The sequence below is a fragment of the Nyctibius grandis genome, chromosome 4 (assembly GCF_013368605.1).
Source record: "Nyctibius grandis isolate bNycGra1 chromosome 4, bNycGra1.pri, whole genome shotgun sequence".
NCBI lineage: Eukaryota > Metazoa > Chordata > Aves > Nyctibiiformes > Nyctibiidae > Nyctibius > Nyctibius grandis.
Window position 1 is genome coordinate 42,709,534 of NC_090661.1, and position 22,395 is coordinate 42,731,928.

General features: G+C 37.2%; 1 protein-coding gene across 1 annotated transcript in view; it reads left to right on the forward strand.

Annotated features, from left to right (window-relative positions):
- Window positions 1-22,395, forward strand: part of AKAP6 (A-kinase anchoring protein 6) — a 255,963-nt gene that overhangs the window by 22,513 nt on the left and 211,055 nt on the right. The window lies entirely within an intron of this gene.

Here is a 22,395-nt window from a genome sequence, read left to right on the forward strand (position 1 = left end):
CTCTGCCTTAGAAATCTCTGTGTGTGCGTTCCCTTCTTTTTTTTTTTTCCTTCTGTGAAGTCCTGTAAGAATTATTCACACATAACACATATAGCTGTGCACATCAAACCTAGTAAGAAGCAATGTGAAATATGCAACAAAATACTGTCCTGATTTTACATGTGGGATGAATAAGGGGCTGACAGTCCACTGAAGCAGTGATAAGACCAAGATTTTTGTATGCCACATTTCCCCTAAGCTCTGTTTTCTTTCTGTTGCCTTGGAACAATATGTGCGTTCATTTAACTATGAAATAAAGCTGGTCTTTTGCACAGTTTCTTTTTGCTGCAACTCAGATGGACCAAGAGAACAGCTGAATAACTTGATATTGAAAACTTAAAGGTCATGAATATTGGATGTAACAGCTGTTTCCATTAAAAAAAAGATCGAATGATGTAATCCCATTGCCTAGAAATGTCTGGAATGTGACAATCAATCAGTCACTTGGAATAAGAGAAGGAAAACCAGTTTTAACCAGCCTTTCATTTCCTAGGAAAGTCCATGTTTAGAGTTTTGCATGATTAAATCCTTTAGGGCAAAAGCTAAAACTGTCATTTGTCTAGCTATTTATTCTCTATGAAATATTAGAAATGCAATTTAAAAAAAGAATTCCTCTGCAGTAGCCTTACTCATCTTTTGGTTTTTGAGGAGGATGATGAAATGTTATAACAGGGAAGTCTGGCTCCACTTAGAGCCTTTCAATTACAATATATATCTCTGAATATGTCAACTCATACTTTGTAACGATAAAGCATTGACGATTTTTTTAATAGGATACTAAGCTTGAACAGTGTGAGTGAAATCTGCAGCTTCATCTGTTTTTGGTGCAGTTGTTTGCTGGAATAAATAGGAAGCCAACATATGTGCACTCCAAGCAGCCCCGTTTAATTCCTTATTTTCTGAAAGAAAGAATTTGAAAATGTAGGGAGTAACAGATTAAACCTTCAGTCTCTGCTGTGTGCAAGTGGAAGATATGCTGTGACAAAGGGATACATAATAGGTAGGCAGTGAAAAAAACGATTCTCAATGATTTTCGGTTTAAATGCCAGTAATGAAAATGCCAAAGGCAGTATTCACTGATGGTTTCTTTATCAAAAGGAGAGGTTAATGTCTATACTACTTCTTTGTGCCTCACATAGGTGCATTTCTTCACATATTTTTTGCTGAATACATTGAATAAATGCAAATAGGTGCAGTGGGACCAGCACTTGGGTCAGATTTGTGGTTAAACTTCATTTTTTCATAAAAATTATGAATTGAGGTGCCTGAGGACTGGAGGAAAGCGAATGTCACTCCAGTCTTCAAAAAGGGCAAGAAGGAGGACCCGGGTAACTAGAGACCGGTCAGCCTCACCTCCATCCCTGGAAAGGTGATGGAACAACTTGTTCTTGGTGCTGTCTCTAGGCACATCAAGGACAGGGGGATCATTAGGGGCACTCAACATGGCTTCACCAAGGGGAAGTCATGCTTAACCAACTTGATAGCCTTTTATGAGGACATAACCCGGTGGATAGATGATGGTAAAGCTGTGGATGTGGTCTATCTCGATTTCAATAAAGCGTTTGACACGGTCTCCCACAGCATCCTCGCAGCTAAACTGAGGGAGTGTGGTCTGGATGATCGGGTAGTGAGGTGGATTGTGAACTGGCTGAAGGAAAGAAGCCAGAGAGTGGTGGTCAATGGGACAGAGTCCAGTTGGAGGCGTGTATCTAGCAGAGTCCCTCAAGGGTTGGTACTGGGACGAGTACTATTCAATATATTCATTAATGACTTGGATGAGAGAATAGAGTGCACTGTCAGCAAGTTCGCTGATGACACAAAACTGGGAGGAGTGGCTGAAACACCGAAAGGCTGCGCAGCCATTCAGAGGGACCTAGACAGGCTGGAGAGTTGGGCGGGGAGAAATTTAATGAAATATAACAAGGGCAAGTATAGAGTCCTGCATCTGGGCAGGAACAACCCCATGTACCAGTACAAGTTGGGGACAGACCTGTTGGAGAGCAGCATAGGGGAAAGGGACCTGGGAGTCGTAGTGGACAGCAGGATGACCATGAGCCAGCAATGTGCCCTTGTGGCCAAGAAGGCCAATGGCATCCTGGGGTGTATTAGAAGGGGTGTGGTTAGCAGGTCGAGAGAGGTTCTCCTCCCCCTCTACTCTGCCCTGGTGAGGCCGCATCTGGAATATTGTGTCCAGTTCTGGGCCCCTCAGTTCAAGCAGGACAGGGAAGTGCTAGAGAGAGTCCAGCGCAGAGCCACGCAGATGATTAAGGGAGTGGAACATCTCCCTTATGAGGAGAGGCTGAAGGAGCTGGGTCTCTTTAACTTAGAGAAGAGGAGACTGAGGGGGGACCTCATTAATGTTTATAAATATGTAGAGGGCAAGTGTCATGAGGATGGAGCCAGGCTTTTCTCAGTGACATCCCTTGACAGGACAAGGGGCAATGGGTGCAAGCTGGAACACAGGAGGTTCCACATAAATATGAGAAAAAACTTCTTTACGGTGAGGGTGACTGAACACTGGAACAGGCTGCCCAGAGAGGTTGTGGAGTCTCCTTCTCTGGAGACATTCAAAACCCGCCTGGACGCGTTCGTGTGTGATATGATCTAGGTAATCCTGCTCCGGCAGGGGGATTGGACCAGATGATCTTTCGAGGTCCCTTCCAATCCCTAACATTCTGTGATTCTGTGATTCTGTGATACACAGACGGCAAAAACTGTCATGTTAGAATTCATCTGTTTTTCTTTCAGTTTATTTGTTGCTTCTAACTGATGTATTTTCATTTTTTGTTTATAATGACTTGGGGGGTGCTTAGGGAAAATTTTAAGGGAAATTATGAAAATATCAGTTAATTGAAACTTCATCAAGTTTGAACATCCCCACTCTTGTATTTAGACTTGGTTATATCACCTGTAAGAGAATAAAACCATCCCATTCTGATATCTTCAAACACCCAAATTGATTTTTATCTAAAAAGTTGTAGAACAACATAATATCATGCATCTGACACTTGCCTTGATACCTTTCTTGAATTATTGTGTGTAAGTCTTTGATGTACTCCATGCGCAGCTACACTTGAGTGAATTAGTAAATACCAAGTAGAAAAGAGATGAGATCTGAATTTTGGTCTCTTGCATCCCACTTGAAAACCACAGAAACATAATAAGCTATAAAAGAACTTCTTTTAATCATGAACATGGAGTCACTCATACAAAGTGGATATCATGGAAAGAAAGCCTATTCTGCTTTTGAGGAACATTTCCAGTCAAATTGTACAGAAATTTCTTTGCAAAATTTTGATTTAAATTAACAGAAAATTTTTCCAGTGAAGATTTATTGGAAAACTTGAAACTAGCTTAACTGATGTTATCCAGCTCTGTTTGCCAAACTCATAAAAGATCAGGTCAGTTGCAGATGAGGGCTGAATTCTTAGTCTATTACATAAAAAATGTGAGTTTGTAATATAAATTATGTAGGCTGTCTGGTTGGTAAAGATAGCACAAGGGAAAAAAACATAAGAATTAAACCTCCAACAAAGGTATGTCATTGCAAAGAGTTACAGTGATGTTACAAGTTTGAAATGAGAAGCCTTTTATATCTTATTTCTGATACTTTTTTGCTAATTTGTTATTAACAAATTGAAAAGAACTCCACCCAATAATTCTGTTTAGAGTGTATGTCAACCCACGAGTGATGAAACTGATCACAGGTGCCACTTCATTGAACATTTGCATTTTACCTAACCCTTCTAAAAGTATCTGTATTTCAGGGAAAACATATGACACATTAATTCTGCCCCTGAGTTATTTTCCTTACTGCCTTCTCTCTTTCACATCTCCAGAATAATTTGCTGAAAATGTGCCCTGTTGTGCAAAGCTACTAGCAATAAAGTCTTTCAAAACATTTATGATGAAACCATACAGCTCTGCTGAGTTATCCTCCTATTATGTAGTGTTTGTTTATTAAAAAGTCAGCTCATGTGTATTATTTTCCTTGTATTTCTTTCACTGTGGATTTATTCATGATCTTTATAGTTTTTCTGATGAAGATGGTAGTCCATTTCCAATGGACTACATGCCTTTCTCACCCAACTTGACTCTATAGCTCCCTCCTGTAACAGGAAGTGCAATCAGCAAGTAAAATACTAGCTAGTAATGCAAACAACATGCTGAGATGTGGTTTTTGGAGTTACCTGGTATTTAATAGGAAATGGTTTTCCTGCTATTAGACATGTATGAATCAAATTTCAAAGACAGAACTGAGCCGCTGATCCTCAGTTATACTTTCTGAGCATTTTACAACTTAAGCCCCAAAACAGAGGAAGCCCTTGCAGATTCATAGCATCTCAAGGTATCATGCTGCTGTTGCATATAAATTAAACGAAGGTTTTAAATAACCTTGGAAAATGTATTTCATATTGTAAAAAGAATAGAAACCTACCGTAGCCTATGTATCTACCTGTTTAAGTACTATAGCACTTGATGAAAACCGATATTTTTCCTATGAAAGATACATTTCTGAAACAGATTTGTTTGAAACTGGAACTGAAATAATTTGCAACTGAAATAATTTGAAATAATTTTGAGCTGTGATTTTCTAAGTTTGGCCAGAGAGCTTCATATAATGTTCTAAATTACTTGAGTAAAACCAGGTAATACAGCGTGGGGTGTAATCTTTGAGCACAGAGCAAGCGACTGTGGCCAATCCTGGTAATGCTGCTTCAGTCAAATTTTTCTCCCCTCTACTCTGAAGTCAGTAGTCCTAATCTGCTTTTTTACTAAGCACTGAAATAAAACATTTTCCTTACTGGTATTTTTCCTGCCAGTTTTGAATCAAATACTGTTACCCTCTTTTTTTAAAATTACCACTTATTCCTACAGAAGTCAACCTATTTGTACGTTCAGGAATTAAACTAAAATGGAAAACACATCTATTTAAATGCAGATTTTGTGATTCCCAGGTTTTAAAAAAGAGCATGTCTGAGAGAGGAAAAATCTTTGTTATTAAATTCCTTAGAGTTTTTGATGGCTGAGGCTATCTTGCATTAGCAAGCCAAAGCTTTCATGATGTCTTCAAATAGTTAGGTTATGATATGTCATAGGAAATCTTCTCTTATAAAGGTATACTTCTGAAAAAAGATAATTGTGTATCCATGACAGTAACATTTCTGTCCTTATGTGTGTATGCATTCAGGTACTGTACTATTTGTGGTGACTACAGTATCCTTCTGAGTGTTGACCATCTCGAAGGTATATGAATGATCAATTCACTCAACAACTCTAGCTCTCTGCCTGGTGCCTATATTGTACTTTAAATTTTGCTATGTGGGATACTTCTAACAGTCAGCTTGTTGCTAATTGTTTTGAATGCCGTCTCAAGATTATACGTAACTCAGGATACGTTTGACATTTTTAAATTAGGACAAAATGAATTTATGTTGTTTTCACCATTGTTTTCTCAATATTCTTGCTTCTCAAAAGTACGTTTTGCCTCACGTAAATTTTGCTAGAAGATCAAGGGAGCAGTTTCATTGTGATTAGTGATGTGTAGAAGTTACTAAATAATTTACAAAAGCAACAGCTTTTCTTGGTGGGGATTTTTTTGTTTGTTCTCTCTTTTTTTTTTTTTCATCATTTACTCTCTCCTTTAAAACAAATATCTCTCTTTTAACAGTATTTCTGATTGTGGTGCTTTCAGAAAAGCATGTCTTGTGTGCATGCACACTCATGAGCTGACTGACCATTATAGCTCTAATCAGGGGCAGTCAGAGGAGCTGTTTGTCGTGGTTCCATCTGTGAGGTTAGATCTGCTACTATTGGAAGTATGAGGATGGGTGGGAACAAGAAAGCTGATCCACAAACAAAAAAGAAGAAAGGAGGGGGAAGGAATGAGAATGAACAACGAATGAGGGCGTGGAGGTATGACTGAGCCTTTCGACATGACTTTGAAATAGTTAGACAACCAGAGAATTCAGAAGGAATCCAGGGCAAATGAGGGTTACCAAAGGCCTGTACAGAAGAGGGAGCCCTTTTCAAGATAACCAAGGAGAAACTGAAAGGTATAGTCCAGCTGTAATAAGTTCAGCTCCGTAAGTGATTTTCTCCTCCTATTCAGAATGTAATAGGTAATTATTACAAATGGGAACATTACAAAAGTAACAGTCTCTGTTCTGTAAGTGATGAACCACTCTATTGGGGAAGTCATAACTTCCTATTAATACATTTGTTCCAAGCATATGATCTACCAGGTCCTAAAATAAATTCTAAGCTTCCTAATATTAACCCAGTAAATATTTCCATGCCATTGGAAGCTTAGAAATGAAAATCAAAGTAAATTGGAGGTCTGATACTTACTTTTATGCTGTGAATTAGAGCGTCTCTCCTCTCTGAGATCAGCTTTATCAGGGTTACCAAGTGACTGATATTGTACTAGATTCCTTCCTGTCATAATGCCGTAGACATTCTGCTGGAACTTAGGTCAGCACTTAAAATAACCTTGCTAATTGCAAGTCTACAAGTGTCGGCTGAAATTTCAGTTAGCTGCCATACAGCAGATCTGAAAGCTGACAAATCACTACTGTAGTTCAGAACGTGCAAGGGAAGAGCAGGCAGACCTAAACTTGATCGGCACAATAACACAGGTAGAGGCAGCAGACTATTTGCTATATTTCATGCAAAACAGAAGCTGTTGACTCTGCACTGAAGATGGATTGGGTTACAGATCATCTATGGCTTACTTGTCCGTCTTTTAAACAGACACTTATTTTCTGAATTCCTGGTTTCATGTAACTCCTTTAGCTGAGGAAAGGAAATGGGACAGCCTTTGTTTTCGCAAAGCTGATACCTGAAAATTCTCCTTCCAGTATAAATGAGGTAAGACACCATTGAAGTGAAATATTTTACAAAACGCTAGAAAAGTCTAAAGCAATAAGTGTTTTCAAGTTTTTTTATCAATAAAAGCAATTTTTTTTTAATCAGATTGTTTTCAACTTCTGTAGAAGCATTGCACGACTTAAATGTGTTTGGTTTGAAATAATACGTTGCATTTTCTGTGCACTGTAAATCTAACATGCAAAATAGACAGATCTTTTTCCCTGTGGATGTAGATTTCTGAATATTGAGAAAAACTTGTTCAGTCTCTTTCACTCCCTGTTCTACATAATATAAAGTTTCTGCAATCACAATCTTAGGCTTATGCAATTTAAATCTGTCACTTCTGGAGGTAAAAAAGATGTTTGTCATGTGTAAAGTGCTTAGTCCCATGTTTCAATGGGGAGATCATAGCTTTTTAATGCATGTCGAGGTGAAACTTAATGCTCAGTCTTCTCTATTCCATGAGACATTACTCAGCTAACTTTTTATAGGTCACAGTATAATTAGAAATAGACACTGTAAGATTATAATTACACTACTTTGGTTAAAACTTTGACCTATATTGTAAAGAGATGTGTTTAGTAAAGGCTCAGGAAACCTACAGACCGAAAATAATGTGAGTAATAGAAAACATGGAACTTCATTATATCTGGATTTTACTATCTTTATTAGAAACTTAAATTCTGTAGCTCTTCATAGGGAGACTGAATGTGACAAGAACATTCTGATGCTTATCACACTTGCATTAGTTTAGGACACCATTTTCAAAATATTCTGTGAGCTGTACCCTTTCCAAAAACCCTTTGTTTTATTTTTGTTCTCAGCTCACAAAGTTGTGTGTGTGCCATGTCCTGGGGTATGCTCAGACTCCTCAAAAGTGTCTGTTCTCTCTGCAAAATTATTCATTCTTTTGAAATAGTATCTACAGGAATTCAGGAATTTTTGGTTGGCCAAGATTGTTTTCTTTAAAGATTTGCATTGGATTAAAGACGATAAAGCCTTTTGCCTTCCCTGAGGCAAAAGTTGGAACTGAATGGAAAACTGTTGACTGATGTATAGTTTGTACAAGGTGCCAGAAGAATGGGAAATCAGCCATAGATTATGGCAGCAGTTACATCTGCTATTTGGGTAGGAATTTCTCATTGACTTTTAAAAGGTTTTTACTTTTGCTCTTCAGCTGCCCATGCATCAGTGGCCAATTGCTCTTGTTTAGACTTTGCTGGCTAAGCAAGTTAGGACCAGCATCTTTAATGGCAGTCATTGCCACATTCTTCTCCAAAGTGCTATTCTTGAAAGTTTCATTTAAAGCTCCGAAGCATCAAGGAGTGGAAAATTCTGCTATAGTTATACGTGCTTAGCACTAGACTAAGTGTAGTAGGTGCTTATTACATAAATATTATTGCTCCATTTCTTATCCTTTTCTGGATGCTGTTTCAGATATTGAAATATATCAGTAAAGTAGGAGTCTGAATTCTTTCTGGTCTGAATTCTTTCTGCTCCATGTAAGAACTAGAAAGACCTTTTTGCTCTTCCATGGGTATGTCTATATTACCATTTTAGTTTGCGTTGACAGTGTGATTTTGAAGTGAATCTGCTGTTGATCCCCATTCAGCACTCTTGGGTTCATGCTGGAGAGCAGTCTCCCTGTGTGCAAACTGCTTGCTATTGCTCACAGTCTTTGTCAATGAGGGGTTTCTTTTTTTTTTTTTTTAATTTGTTTTCTCAATCCCTTTGTCTCTATGTTTCATTTGTTGTAACATCTATAGTGATATTTTCTTTTGCATTTCTTCTGAGTTGGTAGTTTCTTGTGCAGGTAGATTTTGCTTTTAATGTGTATGTTTGCCTCGAATGAGATAAACTTAGCTGGTATAGTATTTGCCTTTCCCATACCTATTGCCTGTACTGACAAGCAAATAAACTTTTTCAGAAATTAATATTTTTGCTGGTTTACTTTGTTTTTGCAGTATGCTCACTTCAGAGACAAAATCAGAAAGTGTAGACTCAAGTTCAGTGTTGATTATTACCTGAATTTTATTTCAAGTCTGCAAAACAGAGTTTTTGTACTGTATTTTGTATAAATTCAAGTTGAAAATACCTTCAGGAGAGATTTTTGAATTATTTTGATGCTCCTAATCCCATTTGAAATTGTAAAAGACATAATGAAATATAAACAGTCATGGTAGAAATTAGAAATTCTTCACACTGTGAGCTTCAACAGAAGGTGTGAATAATGTTTTGGGAAAGGGTCATTACAATGAGCAATTTTGTCATCCTTCGTGGTCATGCTTCAATCTCAGAGTGAGAGACTACTCTATTCATTACGAGCTATGGTCTTCCCTAGCCCTTTATTAAGAGAGCTAAACAGTCAGTATGGGTTTTAGGATGTCTTCTTGCTGGAAGTTAATTTATAGTAATGGGTAAGAGGAGTCATAATGTTCTACTTAACATATTAGTGTTGGATCAATATATTTTTGGAGGGCAGGACATTGAATTATAGGCAGTACTAGAATTTTAAGAGAATGGATGCAGAAGAGATATATGTATTAGGTTTGACAGACTTGCTGTTATCAACACTATCTCAAGAATTTCTCAGCTGACCAAATTTCCTATTGTCTCAGTGTGACTCAATTTCTCACAGAACTCTTGATGAAGTGCTAAAAATTCTCTATGAAGAGACCTCAATATTTAAGAGTGTAAAAAAAATAAAAGTTTATTTAAAAATACCAATATTCTTTTCATTTTACTCAAACTTGACAGTTGTTATGCCAGGATCAGCTGATATCCTACTGTGGCTTGTCCAGAAAGAGAGAATAGTTGCAGTTTTTGCTTTTTCTACAGCTTAATGGTTTTCCTGTTTTGTAGATGACCTGCATAGAAATACATTGTACAGTTGAAAAGTGTTGAAAATATAAAACCTACAGAATCCCCTAAAAATGTAGGTTTTTGGGGTGTATGGGGGAGGGTGTTTCTTGTTATCAGTTCCAGACTAGAAATCACAGTTTTGTGGTCAGGGCTGCTGCAAGCATTTTTCTTTCCAAGATTGTCATACAATAAGTCTTTAGCCTACCAGAATTAGTCAGTCCCTCATTGTCCATGGGCATTTTATAACACCTATGCGCGAGGTGGAAACTTAGCCCAACAACCTCTGCTATGCATAGTGAGTCAGGCTTTGGCAGGGTTATTAGCTCAAGTGTGACACCATGAGAGTACAGTTACTGTATTTCCAGGGTCACATTCAGTCCAGCAGCAGTACAGCCACTTTATCGCAGACAAAAGCTTGTGAGCAAAGCTAGGTCTCTGCAGACCCAGCTCAGTTGTTCCAAGAAGAATATGGAAATATGAATGCTTGCAATTTGATGTGCTTCTTACCTTTCCTTCTTCCCTGTCTATACTTTGGGCTGCCACAATCCAGGGATCCTATGGCATTTTTTGTGAATCTTATCATTTGAGAAAGATGAAAGATTTGACTTTGTGTAAATTCAGGATTCAATTCAAGGCTAAATTGATGTTGACTATTTTTGTAGGAAATAAAAATATATACAAGCAAATAAAATACACAAATATGCATTTGAAGCTTAAAGTCACTTAGGTTCATTAACTTCCACGCAGTCAAGTTCAGCTATTGAATTTCAAAGGGTTAGTTTACAAGCCCAGGCATGGCAACAACCTTTCTTTTTCTCATTGTGCCTGCACAGTGTTAACAGTTACACCCACCAATGAAAGCTACAGTCTAGACAAAGATAATTTATAACTTATCTCTGTATAGCTAGAAAATAAAATGGCATATAAAGAAATGCAAGGCTGTTCATAGACAAAACCGTTTTCTCTGTCAGCATAAGAAAAAATTTCTCTCAACCAAAAACATAGGTCATGCTGTCTTGCCTTCTTAAAGATGTGAACAAAGCTGACTATGAAGTGTTTTATAAATCAAGGATCTTATTCCAGTTAGCAACATGTTATAAATATATTTGCCTATATATACATATGTGTATATATAAATTAATAAATATTTAAATAAGCACTGCTCATTTCCTGCTTCTTTCAAGGCACTTCAGTCCTACTGTGTAAAGTACAAGTACTTTCTCAAGCAGCATCAACATCTTAGCAGCCGTTAAGTCTGTCAGTGCTTTACACTGGAAAGCTCTTGTAAAGCTAAAACTGGAACTATTAGGAGAATTATCCTGCTAGAGCACAAGCTGACTTCAGAGAACTGTTGCATTGGAATATGCTATATATTCATATACTGTTGGAATACAATCCACAGTCTCATAACATGTTTCTAAATTACAATTACAGTGTATTTAAGTAGTTCTATCTGTAATATTATGTCTAATTTATAATTAAATATTTAGTTCTAAAACGAGTATTAAAACGCTAACGAATGGCACTCTTAATCTTATAAGCAGCCAGAGCAAGCATCTATTATTAATGACACTGAATTTTAGGTTCCTTAGAGCCAATTTAATTGGAAATAAGTCTTTCATTGTGTCTATTGGGTATAGCAATTTTTACTAGATCATGTTAGAAGTATTTGTGATTGAAGTACTGAAGATATGGTATAAAATCTGAGTTTTGATCATTTGCTACTTCTACTGTATCCTCTTTAAATCTAAAACAACAAATCAAGGATATTATGGACATGATTTTGTTTGAAAAGAAGATACCATACAGAAACCTTTAAAAATACATCTGTATTAACCAAGAGCCACCTGTGGGATGACAGTGAGATTTGGAAATAATCAGATAGTACAAACTACTAGATAGTGGATGTTAATTGTTTTTATATATGAAGTCTCATGTAAGCATTTTGATACTTGCCAAAAGCCAATTAAAGTAGTGTGGATGGTTCAGTTAGCTTTGGATGTCATGCCAGTCCCATAATTCCAGGTTTCCAGTTTAGTCTCCATTATATTCGTTCTCAAAAAAAGCCTGCAAAAATCTACTGTATTCTTCCTTCTGTGGATGTAAATTAAGCTTTTTGTTTAGTTTTGTCTTTATTACATTTGAGGCCAAAAAACATAGGGTCATTCTCTATGACGTAGGTTGTACCTATCACAAACTGATTAGGAATTATTCCTAAAATATTTTCTAATTAGGAATCATAATATGGGGTTTGATTTGCCTGCTAGAAGAGCTCTTTCCATAAGTAAATTACATGTGCACTTTCAGAAGTGAAATAAGTGAAATTAGAATAAAAATATTATACATTTTAGACGTCTTTAAGATTAAATCTTCTAACTTTTTACATTGTTTCTAAAATTGCTCTTTTATTTCTTCATTCACTTCAGACTAAGTTTGTCAAATAGTAATTTAAGGTTTCTACCAATCTTTCAAATTGTTCTTCCTGGATATAGCAAACTTAGGTGTGTTTTTCGATTGGTTGGGTTTTTTTTAACTAGCACTGATATGTATTCTAACCCTGATTCTTATAAGAGAGTGAGTGATATCCAGTGTGGAACAGGCCTCCTGGTATGCTAGGTAGGTGGTAACTGTTTCAGGCTACTGGAAGTGCCTCCACATGCTTGGAGTGCTTTGTAATTGTTACTAACTTACTGGAGGATCTACAAGAGCTTTCCAGCTGACTTGAACATTTGTTGTTCTGGAGAGAGGGCAGGAAGGTCACGAACAGCAAGCAGCATGCAAGATAGACTATAAGGCTTCTTTTCCATGTTTCTGAACCAAGCAAAAACATCTCAGTGATCCCCATAACGGTTCATGAATTAAATGTTAGCTTTCATTGAACAACATAAAAGGGAACAACAGTGCTAATAAAGGAAAGTCTGCTAATAAAGAACAAGAGAGTTTGTGTCCTTTTTGCTGCCCTCAACAACGACTGATGGAAAGTAACTTCAAAAACATGTCACAGAAGCTCTTGGAGGCTTAGCTGCACTGATATAAAACAGCCACTTATCTTGAAAACTTCCTACCATGCTATCAGTTTTCATTATAGAAAACTTGGCACAAATGGTAGTTCTTCACTTCTGACCTGTTCCAGAAAAGAAAGAAGATCACAGTCACGATATTGAGCATTTGACATGAGAGTGAAGAGTCTCATCATCCTTCATCAAATTCTGTTATAGCCACTAAGCTTTAGTCAAAGAGAGTGAATGAGGTTAGCATTCTTTGGCTTGAGCAAGTCAAGACATTTTGATTAAAATTTTTATCTTGTGTTCTGCATGTCTATGCAGAAGGACTGAATTTTTCTCCTGTGTGAACTTGCAGTTCCTTTTATTTATTTATTTTGATGTCTTACGTTTCAGTAGCTCATTGCTGCCTAAAATACTTTGTGCTATTAATGTGGGGTTACACTTTGTTATTTGAAATGTCATTATTTCAAGAATAAGACTTCCTTTTCTCCAAGAATTTTTTCTCTTTCATCCAAATTCTCCTCTTCAGCAGCAGCTGATCTCCACTGAAGATCCTAATTAAGTCTATTAAGTTTAATGAGAACAAGAGTCTTTCTGAAGAAGTTTATAAACTGAAAAATCTTTTAAGAGAAATGCACCTACTTTCTTGCATAAACAATAAAAAGAGATTGGCTCATCAGAAAACGGATCTCAGACAATTAAGATGCTATGGCCCTGCGGAAGGCTTAAAGAATTCTTGAAATTTTCTTGTTCCGTGTCAAGAGTAATTCCAAATCTACCTCAAGCTAAAAATGAGGAGAAAACAAGAGTGGGACATATTCAAAGCTGAGCTGTCAGAGTAATAGTTTGGCTTCATAAAGCTTTGAAAACTCAAAGATTCAAAAGAATAACCATTTTGCTGGAAAATTACTGAACTATTGGTGCGTTAGCATTGAATTCTACTAGTTATTTTCTGTTGTAGATCAAATTATGAAAGTTCTGATCAAATAATAGGAGTGGTCTTCTTTCTGCTTCTTCATGTAGCTGACATGATTGTTTATCACGTTCAGTTTTTGTATGTCTTGCACGAAATGATAGTAGGGGTTTCCTCATAGCCAGTTAACTGCTCTCTTCCCTGAGGTCACAAACTGCCTAGTCCTGGCTGGGCTATCAAGAACTGGTTGTTTTAGCTACAGCAGAGTGTCATGTTCACCATGAGTAAAATGTCCTTCCATTTGCATCCTCAGTTTTCATTGGCATGTGGTAATTCGAACTTGTCAGCCTTTAACTTCCATTTAGTGTATATGGCTTGCAGAATGCAAGAAAGTGCTGACTAAAGAGAGTAAAAAGATAAGAAGCAAAGGTAGTTATCGAGACGGTTGCAAAATGTGTCCTACATACTTCCATTACTGCAGAAAAATAGAGTTGTGTGAAGAGATCTATAAGGTACTTGAAGGATGTTGTAATAAGTCTTCAGTCTTCCATTTCAGTAGATATGAACACATAATACATGATGAGTATGCTTAGTATAAAGCTACCTCATCGTTCCCTCTCAATTCTTTGTGATGTTAAATGATCAGTGCAAGATAAATGTATATATTATTATCATTGTCCAATGAACAGGCATTTGAAAGACGCTTATTGCTTTTCAAAACTTGCCTCTACTACCAGTTGCTTGACTAGGTTTTCATACGGGTTTGGGTTTTGGTATTTTTCCTTTTTTATCAGAAGTAGCTAGAATCAAGACCTGCCACTGTATTGCACAGTTCAGTACCATCTATATTCTTGCATGAAAAACTGCTCTAGAGTACCTGTGCAACGCTGTCTTCCAGGGTGTAGTACAAAACAGGATTTCAGTGAGCACAAATATGACTATTTCTATCAAGTATTACAGTTTTTACACACTATTTTTTAAAATTTAGAAAATTAGGCCTTTATAAAAATCAGTATGCTTTAACATGCTTAAAGTAAGATAAATGAAAAGTTGTATGGTTACTCATTGAAGAAATGTACAGGGATAACTTTAATGGGTGAAGTCTCTGAACATTGTGGGCTTGGCTGATTATGGTATGTACAAGAATATATTTTTATTCTGAAGGTTTCAAAGGGTTTTCAGGTCATACCTTCAGGCATGTTACAAAGTGCAACCAGTGGAAGTTCAGGAATATGAAAGCAACATTGAGCTGCAGGTGTCACATCACTTCCCACACCAAATTAGTTGCCGTATTCAGTTCACATATGTGGTTTCTTACACAAATGAAGTTCATGCATCAATTTTACTGATGTAAGGAATATCCCAGAAATGGCTAGCCCAGATTTGTTTACACAATACACTTTCAGTACAGTTCTGAGCTATCTCATTTTACTGCCATAAATTCTTCTGTGGTTCTCCAGTTCCATCCCACCCCAGGCCTTACGGTACAGTGTTTTTGTGCATCAGTTATCTGAAGCTTCCTGGATGGGCTAAATACTTCCCTGCATTTAAGAATCTGGCCTGCGGTGAATGCTGTGACCCGAAAGTCTTTCTACATTAAAGTACTGATTAAATTTAATAGGGGAAATAAACGTTTGAAAGCAGCCTGTCTTCTCTGCAGCCATCCCCTCCTGCAGAAAAGGTACAGGCTGGCCTAGGTTTGTAAGACACTGCAGCTGGTCCTGGAAGTGAGCTGGAATAGCTTCCAGCAGCAACTGCCCTGCTTCTGGACAAAAGGATCCTTCTGCTTCTTCCCAGTATGTTTGATCCTTTGGCCCCAGCAATGGCCCATATGGCAAAACAAATGCAAGTCGCTGGAATCCTGAGACAGAAGCTTCACAATTAGCATTGCAGACATTGCTACTTAACAGCCTGAAGTGCTTAGCGAGTGATATCATATCTTACTCCCTTCTTCCTTTCACAGAATCACAGAATCACAGAATGTTAGGGATTGGAAGGGACCTCGAAAGATCATCTAGTCCAATCCCCCTGCAGGGGCAGGACTGCCTAGACCATATCACACACGAACGCGTCCAGGCGGGTTTTGAATGTCTCCAGAGAAGGAGACTCCACAACCTCTCTGGGCAGCCTGTTCCAGTGTTCAGTCACCCTCACAGTAAAGAAGTTTTTCCTCAAATTTAAGTGGAACCTCCTGTGTTCCAGCTTGCACCCATTGCCCCTTGTCCTGTCAAGGGATGTCACTGAGAAGAGCCTGGCTCCATCCTCATGACACTTGCCCTTTACATATTTATAAACATTAATGAGGTCACCCCTCAGTCTCCTCTTGCTCATTTTCCTTGGAGATTGATAGTCAATCAATATGCTTGCATAAGAAACTTCCTAATAAAACATGCCACATAAACTACTAATAAATTGTTACAGAGCAGCTTTGTATGTGTTACAATCCCAGATAAACGATTACTATTTTAGCACCTCTGTCAAAGAGCTGGTGATTTGACATCTATTTTACATTATTTTGAAGTACACGGATGCAAGAATGTCACACACTGATTCCTGAGATAACATAATACAGTAGAAACATGCCTACTTAGAACTGACAAGATTCAATATTTGCTTTCAAAACTTTTTTGAGAACTTTGTAATAGCAATGTTTGCACAATAAAAAGCAGATCATCTTTTCTTGCAGGTGTGTCAAGACAGCTTAGCTCCTGTAACACCTGAAAATTTCCATAGAAGAAATCTGTTTGAAAACAGGGCTCTCTTAAAGGGAAAAAAAAAAAGAAAAAAAAGAAAAAACAAAATATTTTTCTGCAGGGAAAACAATTCTGTCAAATTAACAGCTTTCCCATATTCCAAGTTTCTGAGAATTTTACCAAAAGGCAAAATGGAATTTTGCAATGATTAAAATGTTGCTTACTTCTAATAGAGTAAATTAATCAAAATAAAAACCAAGCTGGGAAAGAGAATAATGTGCAGAAAAGGATGGTGCGCCAGAAACGGTTACTATTGGTAGATTATGTATTATCATGAGGGAAGAGCGGAGAAGCTTACTTTGAGGACCAATATGTTTCCAAGCAGTCAGTGTCAGCAGAAGGCAAGGTCAGTGATCTTAGAGCATTCCTGGTAGCTGTTTTCCTGCGGCACTTTGCATTCTTTCCCTAGTAAAATGTGTTCATTTCCCCTAGGCGCTGAATGCCACAGCGATACCAGCTACAGTACTTTAGTGCTTCAACTCACTTTCTGACAAACTTGTGACTTGCAGTGAATCTAGAGCTTTCCATGGCAGTTGATTTTGCTTAGTCATACTCTGTTTTTTTCATGTATGGTTATTTTCTTTGACTTAATCGTTTACTTAAAAACAGCTGCGAAAAAAATGTAAGTAGCGTTTGCTCTTAAGGTTTCGCCAATAATCAAAATAGAAGAGAACAATTTTATCCTTATTATAACACTGTTTGGATGTACCTGCAGGTAGAGATGAAACACTATTTCTCTTTGAAAAGTCAGAGTGCATTTTAAAGGAAAAATACCTCTCTGAAAGCTGCAAATCTTTATTTGTTTAGCAATGAAAAATGCCTCTCATTTTGTTCTTTATATATAAGCATAAAAGGGCAGTGCAGAGGTGAGTTTAATTCATAATTTTCAAGTATATTTTACAAAATGAATCTGAAAATTTTTTGGCAGGTATTCTTTTTCTGAATAGAAGAATTTGTACATTCTGATTGGAATCTTTGTCTTCTGAGGAATTAAAAAGCACTTAAAAGGAAAGACCAAATAGATAGACATTTTCTTAAATCATAGGTTTTGTTTTGCTTGTACAGTAGTCATAAGACTCGATGGCAATCTATTTTTCCTACTGAGGTTTTACCGCAAGATCAAAGAACAGAAATCTGCAGTATAGCTTCTCTGTCACTGATATTAACTCTAAAGCAACATATTGCAACCTTTCATGTTTCAGTAGTGCCATGTACACCTTAACAGAATTTCTTGAAGAGCAGAGGAAAAATATTTTTTAAAGTCAACATCAAAGCTCAGTTTTCATTGACTCTTGAGGGTTTGTTTATGCATTTTTTCTTTGTCTACTGCAGTGTTTGCCGTTCAGGCTATTTTAGTTGACATGGAGGGCTATGAGCAGGCTGATGGATTCAGCAGCTGCAAACTACAGGATCAGCTGTCTGGCAGACTGAGTGAAGTGGGCAGTTGGCAGCCAAATGGCCACAACCCCTGTAGCCTAAGAAATTCCACAGTCAGTGCTACAGGGTAGCCCATGAGAGGATGGCAAAATCTTTACATTAACACCACTATGAAACTGTGTAAAAGTAAAAATGCCTAGTGGATGTTCAAGATCAATGATTACAAAAAGTTGTTTTGGAAATGGTGCTTTCTGAAAATCAGGCCATAATAGCTTCTGATATGAAACTATATACTGATAAAATGGGGAAGGATTTCCATGCTTATATTTGTAGGCTGTATATTTTTGCCATTGACCTGGAACTATGCATATTTATAAATAGATACCAATAGAAAAATGCCATTTTCTTATTACTTAAAAGTACGTGGTTTATTTCATCTACCTGTCACTTCTGGTAAGAGCAACTGGCACTCATCACAGCATTTAGGTACTATCTTGTCATACTGCTGTTCTTTATTTATAAATACAAAGTGTAAAAAGGGCACATGACAATGTTCTGCTGTTTTTGCTCTATCTAATGCTAAGTCACCTACAAGGAGTTAGGAAGAATGAGGACAATGAGGCCATGTTGTACCAGGTCTTGATATTGAGCCTCGGTAAAATTGGGAACTTACATAACAGGACATTTTCATGCTATATTTGAACTGCATTAGTTATTACAGAAAATTATTTAATTCACAGCTGTGCTAGATATAATTCTTTCATTTTGCTGAATTATATGCAAATCTAGACATCAGGTACGGTAGTAAGAAAATGTACTAGATAATGCCAACTAGATTTGACGTTATGCTGCTTTGTGCCCAATATGCTTTTTGTGCCAGACAAGTGTAAAGAAAAGATGCAAGTAAATAGGCTGCAGCTTTATGAATGCTCTTCTGCTGGGGACTAATCAGCATTAACTTATATGGCAAAAGTGATAATTTCTTCGTAATCATGTTCTCTTGAGAAAAGGCTAGCACTAGCCTTTAAACAGCTATTCTTCTGCCCTTTGCGCAACCTTTGCCTTCCCATCATCATATGACAGCTAAAAAACAAGGAAAAGGGATATCAATAGGGGCCTGAATTCTTTTTTCCAAACTTTGTGCAAGATGGACTTCCCCCAAATCCAGGTCTAATCCATTTTATTCTGGAACCTGTCCTGTGGTGAAATGAAATCCAGTTCTTTTGACAATGGCTACAGACTCAGCTGAAACAGAGTCACCTACCAAAACAATGTTATGTGATGCAGGAATGTGAACTTACGGCTCCGAAGATTTTTTTCAAGAAATACCCAATAGACTGATATATGACCGTGTGCCATGCGTGCAGTCTGACACATCAAGGACTGCTGATCAACTACTAGCTATCACGCAAGCGGTTGGTGTGTGTTCAGTAAGATTGTTGCATTTATGCTACCGCTCTGTAAGCACAGAGTGAATCCAGCCTGCTCTTGTCAGTCTTCAGCCTTAGAGTGCATGTGGAGGTGGGCTGCACAGCATATATATAATATTGAACTGGACATGTTGAACTTGTGCATGCACTGTAGGTGTTTGTCCAGGACTTCTGGACATTGAATAGCTGGAGCTATTAATAGGGGAGTTAAATCACTTTAAATCTATGCCTGGCGCTGTTGCAAATTAAATCAGGCTTCCTGAATGGTTCAAGCAGATTTTCACGTAATAGGAAGGAAAAAAAAAAACAACATCCCTAAAGATCACATCATGTGAACATACTAGCAAAGGAAAAAATCCTTTCTATTCTCCCATGAAAGTAAAGACAAGACTACAGTGACAGTTCAATGCTGTACTAATTCCAGCCCAGAAGGGAGACGGAGCTGATCATAAAGTCAGAAAATGGACCTCAGAGTTTATATATTATAAAAGGTATGTAGGGGCTTGATTTCCTTCCTGGCTCATTCACCCACTCAGAAAATAGCTTCCTGTCTTTTGGCCGCCCACTCTTTCTAAAACCTAAGCCCATTAAGAGCCGGTACTTTGTTTCTCTCTGACTTATATGTTAAGATCAGAGTATGTGACCTTTACTTGGATATGGACTAGGTTGGCCTCAGGTTCTCTCCATGTTACTAGAACTGTCAAGAGGGGTTAATTATCTTGCTAGTACATAGAGCATTTGGCTACTGCTATGCTTGCAGTAGTCTGTAAGTACTTCAGACTATGCTTTTTAAGGAAAATGAGCAACTTCTAACAAGCCATGTAAAAATTAACAGCATACGTCCCTGAATATGTGCTTCTTTCAAACCTCTAATGGTGCTAGGATTTGCATTTCAGTACAAAAATTTTTGTGTTGTTGTGGAAAGATTGTCTGCTTCAGAAATCTGAGATGCTTTGGTAGCTAGCATAACGATAGCTCAAGAGAAAACTTGTTTGAAGTATGGGTCTGAACTCTTGATTTAGAGCATTGTCTAGAATCATTAGCCAATATTTTCAGCACATTATCTGACAGTTGTCAGGAGACACTTGCTCATTGTTAATATGTTCTTTTTATGGCTTTGTGTTTTCAACCTCTGAGAATTATGGCCGTTGAATTGAGCATGTAACTGTGTTTGTGAAGCTGGAAAATAATGAAAACTTGTTTTGCAGGTCGGCACAAACTTAAGCTCATTCACATGAGTAGTCTAACTGGAGATATATTAAGTATTTTTCTATAGATTGAGTCTAATTTATGAAATTACGGTTACTGGCAACAACATATTTTTTAATCTCTGAAATTAAAATTAAACTGCTTTATGGCCAAGAGGAAAAAGACATGAACAACATTGGAGAAGTGAATGCAAATTCAGTCAAACTAATTCGCTAAAAGTATTCTTTAAAACATTTGAAACAACATGGAAATACAGCTGTACGTTTCAGTCAAGTTTCAGTTGTAGGTGGGTAAATAGATAATATTAAACTTTTCCAAACCTTGGAAAATATTTTGCTGAGAGTTTTAGCTTTTTCTGTGTGTCTGTAGAATTAGATTAGCACACTAGTCTGGCTACTGGAGTGTCCATTTGCTTACCTGGAAGTGTGTGGATATTTAAAACCCTGAGCACTTGCAGCCCTACGTGTTGCCAGGCGAGGCTGTGTGTTTTGTACTTGCAAATATAGATGCTGGTTGTCACAACAAAGGGACAGGGAGAGAGGGGAGAGATACTGCCTCTCTCTCAAGGCAGCCCCAAAGCTCCTCTCATTGAAGCTCCAACGTTTTGTGCTCATCTCTGGCCTTTCTGAGAGTTACTCCTGCAGGGGACTTGATTTAGCTGTCAGTGCATTATTAAAATGAGAAACTACCAATAGTACTCAAGCATAATAGTTTCTCAAGGGCTAATATTGTGCTATCTGTTGTACTAAAATTATTTAATATGATCTAGTGATTAGAATTTGGTTTAATTTTTTACATACATACAATTACAGATTCAATAGTTTGTCTTTACTTTCAGATTGAAGATGTCAACTCTGAACTGATAAAAATTACTGTACTGTATTATTAATTAGAAAGAATCAGTTTTAGTGATTTTCTTGTTATTCTACTGCTGTACAAAACCACAAGCATATCATCAGAGACCTAAGGTTTCATGGTAATTGTCTGATAGAATTGTTTCAATAGCAACTTTGAAATAAATCAAAATTCTGTTGTTTATTCTCATTTTTATCGATGTTTTCCATATACTACCTTTTACCTAAAAAGGACATTTCTGAAGATTTGAATTAAAATTATTTCTGGTTTTTTAAAAAGAAATAAGTCTTGGATTTAAAATATGCTATTAAGTCACCTTTAAATATATGCCACAGATGTAGGAAAAAAAAACCTAGGATCCACTGCTAATTTTTTTTTCAGTATTTTAATCACATTTCCTTACTTGTTTATAACATGCTTTTTACATGCAGTTTTCAAACAAAATTGTTATAAAGCAGTGTTGTTTGCTCAATAGTGTATGCCTAAATATTCTTTAGTCTTGTGACTTATCCTTTCACAAAGAAAATTAAGACCAGATTGTAACGATATTACACTTTATGCAGCACAGTTTAGAAATCTGGAACATCAATTGTTATACTTGGAGGTTACCATCCCATCAAACCCTTGGCTTTATAACCTGGTAACTTGTATTTTCTTTTCTGTGTTCTCAACACAACTGTTCACAGTTTCTCTACTTTCCTTCTTTCTCCTTCTCCACCCATCTTCTGTTCCATTTTGAGTCCAGAACAAGATTATGCAAAAGTTAGCACCCTCTCATCATGGCAGTCAGCAATGGATCTCAGAAACAGCTTATCCACATTGAGTCTATCCCAGACTTTTGCCCTACTTGGCTATAGAGGCTAGATTAAAAGGTAAATTCTGTCCAAAATAATTTTGTTGATGATGGCACAGGTCAGATTCTTTGCATTTAAACTGAGGTGGGGGGTGGGAAGCAGAGAGGGAGACTGCTTGTGGCAATCTTATCGCTTTCATTCCTATTGCTGTCTTCTAGGATGTCACTTTACGGTGTTAGTTTTCTGCCTCCAATTCATGTGATCTTGTTGTGCCATCCTTCTTTATTG